Raw genomic sequence first — 15069 nt, forward strand, 5'->3', positions numbered from 1 at the left:
GGGGTGGAAGGTGGGCGGGGCGTGCCCTCTCGCAGGACCCGGTCGAGGTAAACCCGAGCAGCGGGCAGTAAAGCGGCCTTCACCTCCTGAAGTACGCGCCGGGGGGTACGAAGGCTGGAGAGCCCCATGCGCTGAGCGAGCGTCAGGGGATCCAGCCAGTCTCCCCAGTCGTAGTCCAGGAGGTCTCCGACCCTGGTGACTCCTGCCAAGACCAGCCTCTGGCGCACCGCGGGGGACTCCGCCACCTGCACACGGAGCTGGGGGTTGTGTAGCAGGGGCTCCGCGAGGAGATCGACCCCCACGGTGGCCGCCACGGACCTGGTCGTTGAAAAGAGCTTCCAGGTCCGGAGGAGGTCTTGGTAGAAGACCGGCAGCCCAGAGAGGTCTCGCGGAAGACCTCTCGGATGGAGAGAAAAGAGCTGCCGGTCATATCGGAGCCCTCGGAAGCGGCGGAGGAAGGTGTGTGCCAATACGCTCCACGCCGGACTACCCACACCATACAGGAGCCTCTGCAGGGCCTGGAGGTGGAAGACGTGGACCTGAGTGCGCAGGCACTTCAGGCCCTGCCCCCCCTCCTCCAGGGGCAGGTGGAGGACCCCTGCAGAGACCCAGTGCGTTCCTGGCCAGAAGAACTCCAGAACCGCCGTCCGGAGGTTGGCCAGGAAATCCGGGGCCGGGACCAGGGTGCTGAGCCGGTACCAGAGCATGGACAGGACTAATTGATTCAGCACCAGCGCCCTCCCCCGAAGAGAGAGGCACCGGAGTAGTCCTGTCCATTTCCGGAGCCGCGCCCTCACCCCGCCCTCTAAACCATGCCAGTTCTCCGGCGGAGACGGATGCGTGGCAGAAAGGTAAACGCCGAGATAGAGCAGCGGACCCGCGCTCCACCGGATGGCCTGAAGCGCGGGTGGGAGGGAGCTCGCCTGCCACCCGTCCCCTACCACCAGGCCAGAGCTCTGGACCCAGTTGACCCGGGCGGAGGAGGCCGCCGAATAAATGGCCTGGCAAGCCTCCACCCGTTGTAGCATGGTGTCAGAGCCACAGCCACATCATAAAAAACTGGCAGGCAATCCTATTTCAAGACAGAATATTTGTTACAGAATATTCAGAACTATTAGAGATAGGACTGAATCTAAACCTCATGTACAAACATCCCTGAACTTGGAGGGAATTCAAATCTGGCTACAGCCTTTGCAGCTTGGGCCAATCTCTAGTCCACAAAAATGGGTGTCTAAAGTTAGAATTCAAAGGTCATAGTTAGGCTTTAAAATAAATGCTCTGGTTTTCAAGAGTGCTGAGTACCCAACAACTTGCACTGACTTCAAATAGAGCTGTTGGTTTCTCAGGACCTCTTAAAATCTGAGATACTACAGGTGGAGAAAAATAAAGAAACCCTCTCATCCTTCTTGTAAGAGAATTTGGCATAATGAGTAGGAGCAAGAGTTTACCACAAGCCACTTTGCATCCTTATATGTTCCACCTAGAAAAGGGTGCAAGCTGGAGTTTATCATCTTGAAAACTCCCATAATTCTGGTGATTTGGATAATGAGGAGCCCAGATCAAAACAACCTATAGTTGTGTGTTTTTTGTAGAACCAAAACCCACCATGTCTTGCCTATTCATTGCTTTGGGACAAAACTAACCTTTCATCTGAATGCCTCCCCAGACTTTGAGGTTTCAGATAAAATGGAATCCAGATCTGAACCTCATCAGGTTTTGTAAAACCTAAACCCAATGGATTAGATTTTACAAAACCAAATATATCCACTTCAGCCCATTTCTAGTTCCTGAATTTTCCAGCCCAGACTGTCTTGTCATTTTACTTGTTTATTGTGTAAAATATAGTGTTTATTTCATATAATTAACTGTACATAGAATAACAGTCCTTACTTTCAAATGAGCAAAGCCCATCTGTGGCAGGGCAACAACTCACTGGCATGGCACCTCCTGCTGGTCATCCTGGGAATTACCTCTTCCAGCCCTCTGCAGGCTAGTGCCTCACCTGCCACTGGTGCCTGTGTCCCTCCTGGATTCTGGTGCCCTTTCTTTTGGGGTTCTGCCCTCTGTAGTACCCCCACAGTCTGTGTCTCCCCACCCAGGGAGCCCCCAATCTTCTATCCCCACTTTGCCTCAGTGGCTATTGCAACTCATCATCTAGCCCCCATTTCCTGGGGCAGACTGCAGTCTATAAACCACTCATCTGCAAGCGGGGGTTAGACCAGCCGCCTCTGCCTATCTCTGGACTGCCCCTCTGCAGCCCTAGTATCCTTGGGGGCCTGTAAAAGGGTCGACTCACCCCTGCGGCACCTCCTGCTGGTTGCTCTGCGAACTTTAGCTCAGTCCAGCCCTGGAGCACCCTCTGCAGGCCGGTGGTCCACCTGTTCGTAGGCCCCCGTGTCCCTCCCTGGACCCGGTGCCCTTCTACATGGGGCGCTGCCCCCTAGCAGTAACCCCTTTCTCTGGGTCTCCCCTCCTTAGGGAACCCTCACCCTCTATCCCTACCTTGCCTCAGTTTTCAGCTACTGCCAGTCATTGTCTAGCCCCACACTCTGGGGCAGACTGCAGTCTCAGCCAACTCATCCCTGGCAAGGAGGGTTTGGACCTGCTGCTTTGTCCTACCCCTGGGCTGCCCTCTGCAACCCCCAGTACCTTTGGCCCACTGCTAGGCCGCAGCCTGGGGCTTTCTGGGCTGGAGCTCCCCAGCTCCTCAGCCTTCCCCAGCCCTGCTGCACTCAGGTATCTAGTCTCAAGCCCTAAGCAGCCAGAGAGAGACTGTTTGGCTCCTGGCTTCCCTGGCCTTTTATAAGGCCTGTGGCTCAGTTTGGGGCGTGGCCCCAGCTGCAGCCACTTCCCTAATCAGCTCAGCTTTTTGGAGCAGCAGCTCTCAAGCCCTGCTAGGCCACTTTTAAACCCCTTAAAAACCCCGGAGCAGGGAATCCACCCTGCTACAGGGCCCTTAACTCAGTCTGGGGCTTAGCTAAACTAGAGCTCACCAGCTCCCTCTGTCCTTCTCCAGCACTGCTCCACCCTAGATACCCTTCTCTGCTTCCCAGGCAGCCAAGTCCTTCTCTCTCTGAAGCTAGAGAGAGTGTCTCTTGAGCACCTGGCTCACAGCCCTTTTACAGAGCCAGCTGTGGTCTGATTGGGGTGTGGCCTCAGCTGTGGCTGCTTCCCCAATCAGCCTTTCCCCAGCCACAGCCCTCTCCAGGACTGCTTTTAAGCCCTCCAGGCAGGAGTGGAGTGACTACCCCACTATGCTATCTCTAAGAATCTATCCACAATGTATTTTCAACAATTCCTACTATTGCTTAATCCCATTCTGTCTGATTGATCTCTTTGGTGTCTAAAGCAAACGATGAATTGTTTTGAAGTACAGCTGTTTGAGGTTTTTACCCTAGCTTTATAATTCTGTCAACTATGCCACTTGATTATATACTCTTTTCTTGCACATCTTTCCCATAATTTTTTCAACGAGTTAGCAGTTCTCCTGATCATGAATGTGTAAGCTTCTAATGATATCTTTCTTGACAATTTTACTTCTGATTTGATGCCTTCACTACAAATATTTCCTAAATTTAGTTTTGTTTTTAAGATGGTTAAATGCTACAAATACAACTTCAGTATACCTCTTGCAGATACTAGTCCAGGACCTCTCTTCAATGGAACTTTGCTAATATATGCCAGTTGAGGATGTAGCCTTTCTTGTCTGTTTATACTAACAACTTCTTCTGTTTGCCAATTTCCTTCCTATGCAGAAGTATTTTCATATCTTTGTACATTCATTCTCAGTATGGTAAATTTTACCTATTGTATGGGTCCAATTGTCTAGTTTTAGCTCTGCGGGTGAAAAGGGACTGTAAATCCAAGTGCACCAACTCCTAGGGAATTTTGCTGGTATAGGGAAAAATCCTTGAGTGATATACAGCCAGCAAGTGTATGCAACGGATCTCTGCACCTCCTTTCCAGTCCCTTAGTGCAGGGTAAGTTTCAAGAGAAAGGGGGGCATAGTTCTATTGCTTCTGTGATTCAGCTATTCCTGTCTGCTGGAACAACTTCTTGATTAAAAGCAGAAATTTGCTATGGATTAAATATGTAACAGGAACATAGAGGATTAAATAACCATATTGTCCCTCCCACTCACAATCCTACCCCCACAAAAAAGGAATTATCTTAAACAGAAGTGAGCTGACATCCTTTCACAACTAAAACTTCTGGGTTAAAGATCAACAAATAGCAGCAATAAAGAATTATTGAAAGCAGAGAGAAACAGACAGAACAGAAGTAGAAGTAGATTGAATATGTTGAAAACCCAGGAGTAAATGACTTCATAAATTAATTTGATAAAATATTTCATTAATTCCTAACATCTGAAGAGCCCTCTATTGGTTTAGGTCCATTGAATAGAAATATTTGTCATACATAAGTTTAGGGATCTAGATGTCATTGTAGATAGTACAATGAAGCCCCCTGCTCAATGTCAAGTTGTGGTTGTTAAAAAAAAAAAGATGCAAGGATACATAAGGATTGGGATGGAGAATAATATGGAAAATATTATAATGCCATTGTATAAATCAATAGTGTAGCATCATATAGAATACTGTGTGCTGTATGGTCGCCCTATGGAAAATCTGTTATACCATGAAAGATGGAAAATAATAGGATTGTTCATCTTAGATAGGAGATGAATAAAAGGGAATACAAGTCAAGTATATACAATAATGAATGGTCTAGAGAAGGTATATCAGGGTTTTCTGTTCCCTCCCGCCAGTGGTGAACTGAAGCCGGTTCCCACCGGTTCGCGGGAACCGGTTGTTAAATTTAGAAGCCCTTTTAGAACCGGTTATCCCACAAGGGACAACCGGTTCGAAAAGGGCTTTTAAATTTAACAAAAGCCCCAGCAGCTCCCTGCCCTTCCCTCGGCCCCAGCTCACCTCACTCCGCCTCTGCCTCCTCCCCTGACCGCTCCCGAGGCTTCTTCTCCCGCTCCCCGGCTTCCCGCGAATCAGCTGTTCGCACAGGAAGCCTGGGAGAGCTGAGAAGGAAGCAGCGGCTTCCTGCAGGTGAGCTGGGGCAGGTGGGCGGGGGTGAGAGGAGGGCTCCAGGCGTCACACGGCTCCGGCCTGGCCCCCGACCCCATCCCCGGGCGGCGCGGCTCCAGCCCGGTCCAGACCATGGCCAGCCGGGCGGTGCAGCTCCGGTCCAGTCCCGACCTTGGCTGGCCGGGCGGCACGGCTCCGGCCCAGCCCTTGGGCCCGGCTGGCTGCGCGGCATGGCTCCAGCCTGCACCCAGACAGCTGGGAGCCCCAACTCCATCCCCAGCCGACCACGCCAGCTCTGGTCCCAACCCCGACTGAGCGGCCCAGCCCGGCCCCGTCCCATCCTGGACCCCATCTCCAGGAAGCGCGGTAAGAGGGCAGGGAGCATGGAGGGAGTGTTGGATAGAGGGCAGGGGAGTTGAAGGGGTGGATTAGTGTCGGGGCGGTCAGAGGGCAGGGAACGGGGGATTGAATGGGAGCAAGGGTCCCGGGGGGGGCAGTCAGGAAGGAGCAGGGGTTGGATGAGGCGGCAAGAAGCAGTCAGGGGACAGGGAAGGGGGGTGAATGGGGCAGAGGTCCGGAGGGGTTGTCAAGGAACATGGGGGGTTGGATGGGACAGGAGTCCCGGGGGGGGGGCATGACCCCCCTCATGGGGTGAGGAGGAGGGAACCGGTTGTTAATATTTTGGCAGCTCATCACTGCCCATAGGAACCCTAACCCTAGCTCCAAGTGCCCCACCCATAGGAACCCTAACCCTAGCTCCAAGTGCCCTACCCATAGGAACCCTCACCCTAGCTCCAAGTGGCCTACCCTTAGAAACCGTAACCCTAGGGTGGACTGCCCTACCCATAGGAACCCTAATGCTAGCTCCCAGTGCCCTACCCTTAGAAACCTTAACCCTGGGGCGGGCTGCCCTATCCATAGGAACCCTAACCCTGCCCTTAGGAACTATAACCCTAGGGTGGGAAGCCCTAGCCATAGGAACCCTAACCCCAGCTCTAAGTGCCCTACCCATAGGAACCCTTACCCTAGGGTGAAAAGCCATAACCATAGAAACCCTTACTCTAGTTCCAAATGCCCTACCTATAGGAACCCTAACCCTAGCTCCAAGTGCCCTACTCGTAGGAACCCTAACCCTAGGGTGGGAAGTCCTACCCATAGGAACCCTAACCCTAGCTCCAAGTGCCATAACCATAGGAACCCTAACCCTAGCTCCAAGTGCCCTACACTTAGGAACCCTAACCGTAGCTCTAAGTGCCCTACCCTTAGTAACCCTAGGGCGAGAAGCCCTACCCATAGGAACCCAATCACTAGCTCCAAGAGCCCTACCCATAGGAACCCTAACCCAAGCTCCAAGTGCCCTACCCATACAAACCCTAACCCTAGCTCCAAGTGCCCTACCCATAGAAACCCTAACCCTAGCTCCAAGTGCCCTAACCTTAGGAACCCTAACCCTAGGGCGGGAAGCCCTACCCATAGGAACCGTAACCTTAGCTCCAAGTGCCCTACCTCTAGGAACCCGAACCATTAGCTCCAAGTGCCCTACCCTTAGGAAACCTTATCCTAGGGCGGAAAGCCCTACCCATAGGAACCCTTACCCAAGCTCCAAGTGCCCTACCCTTAGGAACCCTAACCCTAGGGCTGGGGGCCCTATCCATAGGAACCCTAACCCTAGCTCCAAGTGCCCTAACCCTAACTCAGAGTGGCCTTCCCTTAGGAACCCTAACCCTAGCTCCAAGTTCCCTATCCTTAGGAACCCTAACCCTAGGGTGGGCTGCCCTAACCATAGGAACCCTAAGCCTAGCTCCAAGTGCCCTACCCTTAGGAACCCTAACCCTAGGACGGGAAGCCCTACCCATAGGAAGCCCAATCCTAGCTCCAAGTGCCCTACCCATATGAACCCTCACACTAGATCCAAGTGCCCTCCCCTTAGGAACCCTAACCCTCGGGCGGGAAACCCTACCCATAGGAACCCTAACCCTAGCTCTAAGTGCCCTACCCATAGGAACCCTAAGCCTAGGAAGGGAAGCCCTACCCATAGGAACCCTAACCTTAGCTCCAAGTGCCTTACCCACAGGAACCCTAACCCAAGCTCCAAGTGCCCTACCCATAGGAACCCTAACCCTAGCTCCAAGTTCCCTACCCATAATAACCCTAACCCTAGCTCCAAGTAGCCTACCCTTAGGAACCCTAACCCTAACTCCAAGAGCCCGACCCATAGGAACCCTAACTCTAGCGCGGGATGCCCTACCCATAGGAACCCTAACCCTATCTCCAAGTGCCCTACCCATAGGAACCCTAACCCTAGCTCCAAGTAGCCTACCCATAGGAACCCTAACCCTAGGGCAGGAAGCCCTACCCATAGGAACCCTAACCCTAGCTCCAAGTGCCCTACCCGTAGGAAGCCTAACCCTAACTCCAAGTGCCCTAACCATAGGAACCCTAACCCTAGCTCCAAGTGCCCTACCCTCAGGAAACCTAACCCTAGGACGGGAAGCCCTACCCATAGGAACTCTAACCTTATCTCAAAGTGCCCTACCCACAGGAACCCTAACCCTAGCTCCAAGTGCTCTACCCTTAGAAACCCTAACCCTAGCTCCAAGTGCCCCACCCATAGGAACCCTAACCCTAGCTCCAAGTGCCCCACCCATAGGAACCCTAACCCTAGCTCCAAGTGCCCTACCCATAGGAACCCTCACCATAGCTCCAAGTGGCCTACCCTTAGAAACCGTAACCCTAGGGTGGACTGCCCTACCCATAGAAACCCTAACCCTAGCTCCAAGTGCCCTACTTTTAGGAACTCTAACTCTAGGGTGGGAAGCCCTACCCATAGGAACCCTAAACTTAGCTCCAAGTGCGCTACCTTTAGGAACCCTAACCCTAGGGCAAGCTGCCCTACCCATAGGAACCCTAACCCTAGCTCCAAATGCCATACGCATAGGAACCTTAACTCTAGCGCGGGGCCCCTATCCATAGGAACCCTAACCCTAGCTCCAAGTGCCCTAACCATGGGAACCCTAACCCTAGCTCCAGGTGCCCTCCCCTTAGGAACCCTAACCCTAGGGCTGGAAAACCTACCCATAGGAACCCTAACCCTAGCTCCAAGTGCCTTACCCTTAGGAACCCTAACCCTAGGGCGGGAAGCCCTACCCATAGGAACCCTAACCTTAGCTCCAAGTGCCCTACCTCTAGGAACCCGAACCATTAGCTCCAAGTGCCCTACCCTTAGGAAACCTAACCCTGTGGCGGGAAGCCCTACTCATAGGAACCCTTACTCTAGCTTCAAGTACCCTACCCATAGGTACCTAACCCTAGGGCTGGGTGCCCTACCCATAGGAACCCTAACCCTAACTCCAAGTGCCCTACCGATAGGAACCCTAACCCTAGATCCAGGTGCCCTCCCCTTAGGAACCCTAGGGCTGGAAAACCTACCCATAGGAACCCTAACCCTATCTCCAAGTGCCTTACCCTTAGGAACCCTAACCCTAGGGTGGGAAGCCCTACCCATAGGAACCCTAACCCTAGCTCCAAGTGCCCTACTCATAGGAACCCTAACCCTAGGGTGGGAAGCCCTACCCATAGGAACCCTAACCCTAGCTCCAAGTACCCTACCCTTAGGAAACCTAACCCTATGGTGGGAAGCTCTACCCATAGGAACCCTTACCCTAGCTCCAAGTACCCTACCCATAGGAACCTAACCCTAGGGCAGGGCTCCCTGCCCTTAGGAACACTAACCCTAGTTCCAAGTGTCCTACCCTTAGAAACCCTAACCCAAGAGCGGGAAGCCCTACCCATAGGATCCCTAACTCTAGCTCCAAGTGGCCTACCCTTAGGAAGCCTAACGCTAGGTCGGCAAGCCCTACCCATAGGAACCCTAACCCTAGCTCCAAGTGCCCTACCTTTAGGAACCCTAACCCTAGCTCCAAGTGCCCTACCCATAGGAACCATAACCTTAGGGCGTGGTGCCCTACCCATAGGAACCCTAATCCTAGCTCCAAGTGCCCTACCCATAGGAACTCTAACCCTAGGGTGGGGCATCCTACCCACAGGAACCCCAACCCTAGCTCAGAGTGCCCTACCCTTAGGAACCCCAACTGTATGGCAGGAAGCCCTACCCCTAGGAACCTTAACCCTAGCTCTAAGTGCCCTACCCATAGGCAGTGGTGAGCTGTAGCCAGTTCCCACCGGTTTGCGGGAACCAGTTGTTTAATTTAGAAGCCCTTTTAGAACCAGTTGTCTCACGAGGGACAACTGGTTCAAAAAGAGGTTTAAAATTTAACAAAAGCCCCAGCAGCTCCCTGCCCTCCTCCCTGCCCCAGCTCATCTCACTCCGCCTCTGCCGCCTCTCCTGAACGCTCCCGAGGCTTCTCCTCCCCCTCCCCGTCTTCCTGCGAATCAGCTGTTTGTGCGGGAAGCCTTGTAGAGCTGATAAAGAAGCAGTGACTTTCCCCAGGTTTGCTGGGGCAGGGGGGCAGGGGTACGAGGAGGGCTCCAGGTGCCGCACGGCTCCGACCTGGCCTCCGACCCCATCCCCGGGTGGCGTGGCTCCGGCCTGGTCCTGACCGCGTCCATCCGCGGCGGTGCAGCTCCGGCCCGGTCCCGACCTTGGCTGGCTGGGCGGCGTGGCTCCAGCCCAGCCCCTGGGTCCGGGCAGCGCAGCTCCGGTCCGGCCCCAACCCCGACCGAGCAGCCCAGCCCCCATCTCCAGGCAGCACGGTAAGGGGGCAGGAAGCATGGAGGGGGTGTTGGATAGTGGGCAGGCGAGTTGGGGGGGTGGATTAGTGTCGGGGCAGTCAGTTGGCAGGGAACAGGGGGGATTGAATGGGGGAAGGGTCCCGGGGGGGGCAGTCAGGAAGGATCAGGGTTTGGATGGGGTGGCAGGGGGCAGTCAGGGGACAGGGAAGCGGGGTGGATGGGGCAGCGGTCTGGAGGGGGGCTGTCAAGGAATGTGGGGACTTGGATGGGGCAGGAGTCCTGGGGGTGGGCATGACCCCCTCATGGGGTGAGGAGGAGGGAACCGGTTGTTAATATTTTTGCAGCTTATCACTGCCTCCCCCACTCATAACACAAGGACAAATGGATATTCATTGAAATTAAAAGGTAGCCAATTCAAAACGGAAAAAAGAAAACATTTCCCTCCACAATGTATAATTAAAATGTGGAACTAGTTGTTATAGAAGTCACTGAGGCCAAGAATTTAGCAAGATTCAAAACGGGATTATATGTTTATAATGACATCAAGAATATCCAGATTTATTATAATGAACAATAACAAAAATTATGGAACAGTTATTAAACCTCATGCTTCAAGACTTAAACCAGTATTAGAGACCAGGATGAGACATATGTAAGGGAATACTATTTCACATCTGCCTTCTGCAGGCTACTTACCTTCCTCTGAAGCATATGATAGTTGACTAGATGGACCTTGGGTCTGATCCAGTTTGGCAATTCCTATGATCCCATGCCCATTAAATATATTAAAGCTTAGTATAAATATCATGTTGAGGTGACCTCTAATTTTAACCTGTTAATTTTCTGCTGAAGTAAGGGCACTGTGAAATACTGCTTTCAAAATTCAAAAGCAAATTTTGTCCTTTTAATCTAGATTAAAACAAGGTGTAGTCTCTAAGGCCTGGTCTACACTAGGACTTTAATTCGAATTTAGCAGCGTTAATTCGAATTAACCGTGCACCCGTCCACACCAGGAAGCCATTTAATTCGACATAGAGGACTCTTTAGTTCGAATTCTGTACTCCTCCCCGATGAGGGAAGTAGCGCTAAATTCGACATGACTATGTCGAATTAGGCTAGGTGTGGATGCAAATCGAACTTAGTAGCTCCGGGAGCTATCCCACAGTGCACCACTCTGTTGACACTCTGGACAGCAGTCCGAGCTTCGATGTTCTGACCAGCCACACAGGAAAAGCCCCGGGAAAATTTGAATTCCTTTTCCTGTCTGGACAGTTTGAATCTCATTTCGTGGTTGGACATCGGGGCGAGCTCAGCTGCACCGGCAGCAATGCAGAGCTCTCCAGCAGAGGAGTTCATGTAATCTCTGAATAGAAAGAGGGACCCAGCATAGACTGACCAGGAAGTCTTGGATCTGATCGGTGTGTGGGGCGAGGAGTCTGTGCTTTCGGAGCTGCGCTCCAAAAAACGGAATGCAAAGACCTACGAGAAGGTCTCCAAAGCCATGAGAGACAGAGGATACAGGCGGGATGCAACGCAGCGCTGCATGAAAATCAAGGACCCCAGACAAGGCTACCAAAAAATCAAAGCAGCAAACGGACGCTACGGAGCCTGCCACCACTGCCCCACCAGTGACCATGGACTCTGACGATGGGACAGTGTCAACGGACAGTTCGTCGGTGATGTTCACGGATGGGGAAGATGAGGAAGGGTTTGTGGAGGACGAGGCAGGCGACAGCGCTTACAACGCTGGTTTCCCCGACAGCCAGGATCTCTTCATCACCGTCACGGAGATCCCCTACCAACCCTCCCCGGCCATTAACCCGGACCCTGAATCAGGGGAAGGAGCAGTCGGTAAGTGCTTTAAACATGTAAACTTTTATTCTTAATATAACAGGAATCTGAAGTATGTGAAAAGGAGGTCTCTCTATATATGGGGATAGAACAGAAATCCTCCTGGGAGATCTCCATGAAGCTCTCCTGGAGGTAATCGAAAAGCCTCCGCAGGAGGTTCCTGGGGAGAGCTGTCTTATTGGGTGCTCCATGGTAGCACACTTTTCCGCGCCAGGCTTTCATGAGGTACTCAGGGAGCATTGCCTCCCCGAGCATGGCTGCATAGGGCCCTGGTTTGTGCTGGCTTTCACGCAGCATGCGCTCTCTATCTCCTTCAGTGACCGTCCTCAGGGAGATCTCGCTCGGAGACTCCTGCATCTAATTAGGGGAATTACTGTAATGTTACGCCTGGTCCAAAGTATTTTTAAAAAATCTCCGGACAGACGGCGTAGCAGAGACTCAGCACGCTGCTGCGTGACAAGCGTAACGGAAAGCCAAAGAATCAAATGGACGCTCATGGAGGGAGGGGGGACTGAGGACGCAAGGTATCCCACAGTTCCTGCTGTCTATGAAAAACATTTGCATTCTTGGCTGAGCTCCAAATGCTTCTAGGGTCAAACACAGTGTCCGCGGTGGGTCAGGGCATAGCTCGGCAATTTATGCACCCCCCACCCACTCCCAGAAGTGAAAGGGAAAACAATCCTCTGTTGACTCTTTTCCATGTCACCCTATCTTTACTGAATGCTGCAGATAGATGCGATCCTGCAGCACTCAACACCAATATCCTTGCTCCCCCCCCCCCGCCATGGGTGGCTGACGGTACAATATGACTGATATCCATCGTCATCATCAGCCTATTGGCACATGGGGCAGTGCAAAAGGACTGGTAACCATGCCGACTAGCATCAGTGAGGTCGATCAAGGGCGCCTGCTCCTAATTTTTCCTGGTAGATGGTGCAGTATGGCTGGTAACCGTCCTCATCATAGCAACAGGGGGCTGAGCTCCATCAGCCCCCACCCTTCATGTGTAAAGAAAAATTCAATTGCCCCTGGACTAGCAGAGGGATGCTGGGCTCCTCTCCTCCACACTCCTTAATGTCCTGTCTGGACTATCATAGCAGCTGGAGGCTGCCTTCCACTCATTTCTCACTAACAAGTCACTGTGTCTTATTCCTGCATTCTTTATTACTTCATCACACAAGTCGGGGGACAATGCTATGGTAGCCCAGGAAGGCTGGGGGAAGAACGGAATGAACAGGTGGGGTTGTTGCAGGAGCACCCCCTGTGAATAGCATACAGCTCATAATTTCAGCAGGATCTGACACAGAGCAGCTGTGCTCTCTGGTTCTCTGATACAGTGGTTCTCTAGTACACTTGCCCATATTCTAGGCAGGACTGATTCTATTTTTAGATACCAAAAAGGAGGGATTGACTCAGGGAGTCATTCCCAATTTTGGCTTTTGTGCCCCTGGCTGATCTCAGCCAGGGGCACTTATGACAGCAGCAAATGGTACAGTGCAAAAGGACTGGTAACCATGATCATCTTATTACCAATTTATGGTATGGTAGATGGTACAGTATGGCTGGTAACCATCTCTGCTGTCATGCAAAAGCAAAAGCATGCTGCTGTGTAGCGCTGCTGGACCGCCTCTGTCAGCGGCATCTAGTACACATACGGTGACAGGCACAAAAGGCAAAACAGGCTCCATGGTTGCCACGCTGTGGCGTCTGCCAGGGCAATCCAGGGAAAACGGGCTCGAAATGATTGTCTGCCATTGCTTTCCCGGAGGAAGGGATGACTGACGACATTTACCCAGAACCACCCGCAAAAATGGTTTTTGCCCCATCAGGCACTGGGATCTCAACCCAGAATTCACAGAGACAGACTAGACTGTGTTCATTGTTTGCAAAAATGTATCTTTGCAAGGAATTCACTCCCTTTTTCCCATCACACAGCTTTGACTGTCTCCAGACCTGCCACAGCATCCCCCTCACAGAGGCTGGCAAAGATTAGGCGGCGAAAGAAAAAGACACGGGACAAGATGTTCGCTGAACTTATGGGGTGCTTCCGAGACGAGGCGGACCAGCAGAGCCAGTGGAGGGAGGCCCTCTCTCTGTACCAGCGCTCACACAGCGAACGGGAGGAGAGGTGGCGTGAGGAAGACAAGCAGGCGACTCAAACGCTGCTTGGACTAATGAGGGAGCAAACAGACACGCTCCGGCACCTTGTGCATGTTCTGCAGGACCGCAGGCAGGAGGACAGAGCCCCCCTGGAGTGTATCTGCAACCGCCCTCCCCCGCCACAAAGTCCCATACCCCCCTCACCCAAAATAACCAGAAGGAGGGGCGACAGAGGCCGTGAAAACTGTCACTGCACCCTAGCAGAGTGCTCAAGTACCCAAAAGCTCTCATACCCTACATTTTGAGAAGTCCTTTCCTTCCCGCCTCACCCAAGCCCCCATCCCAGTTTCATCCCCTAACTGTCTAGCTGATAATAAAAAATACTTTTCTGTTAATTATTGTTTCCGTCATGTTCTTTTAGAGGAGACTGTGTTTGAAGTGGGGGGGAAGAGGGTTGGTAATTGGACAGGACAATCACCTTTACCAGGGTACAGACATGGGGGCAGGATCAGCAGCAGGTCACATACACAGTGCAGTCAGTAGGCACCCTGGTCGGTATGGGAGGTGGTTTCCAGGTTCTGTGTGGCTGGGGGGGTACGTGACTTTGTAGCGGGGGAGGGGGGTTACAGATCTCATGCAACGGTCCCTGTCCTGGACCACAGAGCCACGCAGCAGAGGAATCTGTATCCGTCCTCCCCCGCCAAAAGGCTACATAGCCCCCGCACACAGAGTCCCAAAAAGGAGGGATGGCAGGCTCCGTTGAAACAACCAGTCCGGCACTGCAGACCGCTCTGGGAGCAGGAGCCTGTCATTCCTCGAGTTTAGAGGCGGTCTTTACATCACTGCACACCCTACCCAGCACAGTCCGTGTCCCAGTTTCAACCCTTTAACGCAAAGTCATCAATAAAGAAACCTTTGTAAAGTTACAGTGGAACATGTATTTTATTTTTAAACATGTGTTGGAAGTGGGGGAAGCGGGGTGGACGGGGTATGTAACTGCAGATGCTAGTCAACAGTAACTTGGTAAAGAAACAGGGGCAGGTTCAGCTTCTCTGTAAAGAAACTGAACAGTCACAGGTCACGCTGCTCGCTGGTATTTGAAGAGTTCCTTGTCGCTGTGCAAGGCGCCTACATAGGGCTTCACGAGCCAGGGCATTAGCGAGTAGGCTGGGTCCCCGACGATCACTATAGGCATCTGCACATCCCCAAGAGTTATTTTGTGGTCCGGGAAGAAACTACCTTCCTGCAGGCATCTAAACAGAGCAGAGTTCCTGAAAACACGCGCGTCATGAACTTTGCCTGGCCACTCGATGTTGATGTTGGTAAAACGTCCCCCATGGTCCACCAGTGCTCGCAGCACCATTGAAAAGTAGCCCTATTTCTCAGC

General features: G+C 52.5%; 1 protein-coding gene across 1 annotated transcript in view; it reads left to right on the forward strand.

Annotated features, from left to right (window-relative positions):
• Positions 1-3476: 3476 nt before the first annotated feature.
• Positions 3477-15069, forward strand: part of DKK2 (dickkopf WNT signaling pathway inhibitor 2) — a 146311-nt gene continuing 134718 nt past the window's right edge. The window contains exon 1 of the mRNA XM_039539390.1: positions 3477-3501. The gene's annotated coding sequence lies outside the window, so the exon portion shown is untranslated. The remainder of the gene's footprint in view (positions 3502-15069) is intronic.

This window comes from Mauremys reevesii, linkage group 5, assembly GCF_016161935.1.
Source record: "Mauremys reevesii isolate NIE-2019 linkage group 5, ASM1616193v1, whole genome shotgun sequence".
NCBI classification, from domain to species: domain Eukaryota; kingdom Metazoa; phylum Chordata; order Testudines; family Geoemydidae; genus Mauremys; species Mauremys reevesii.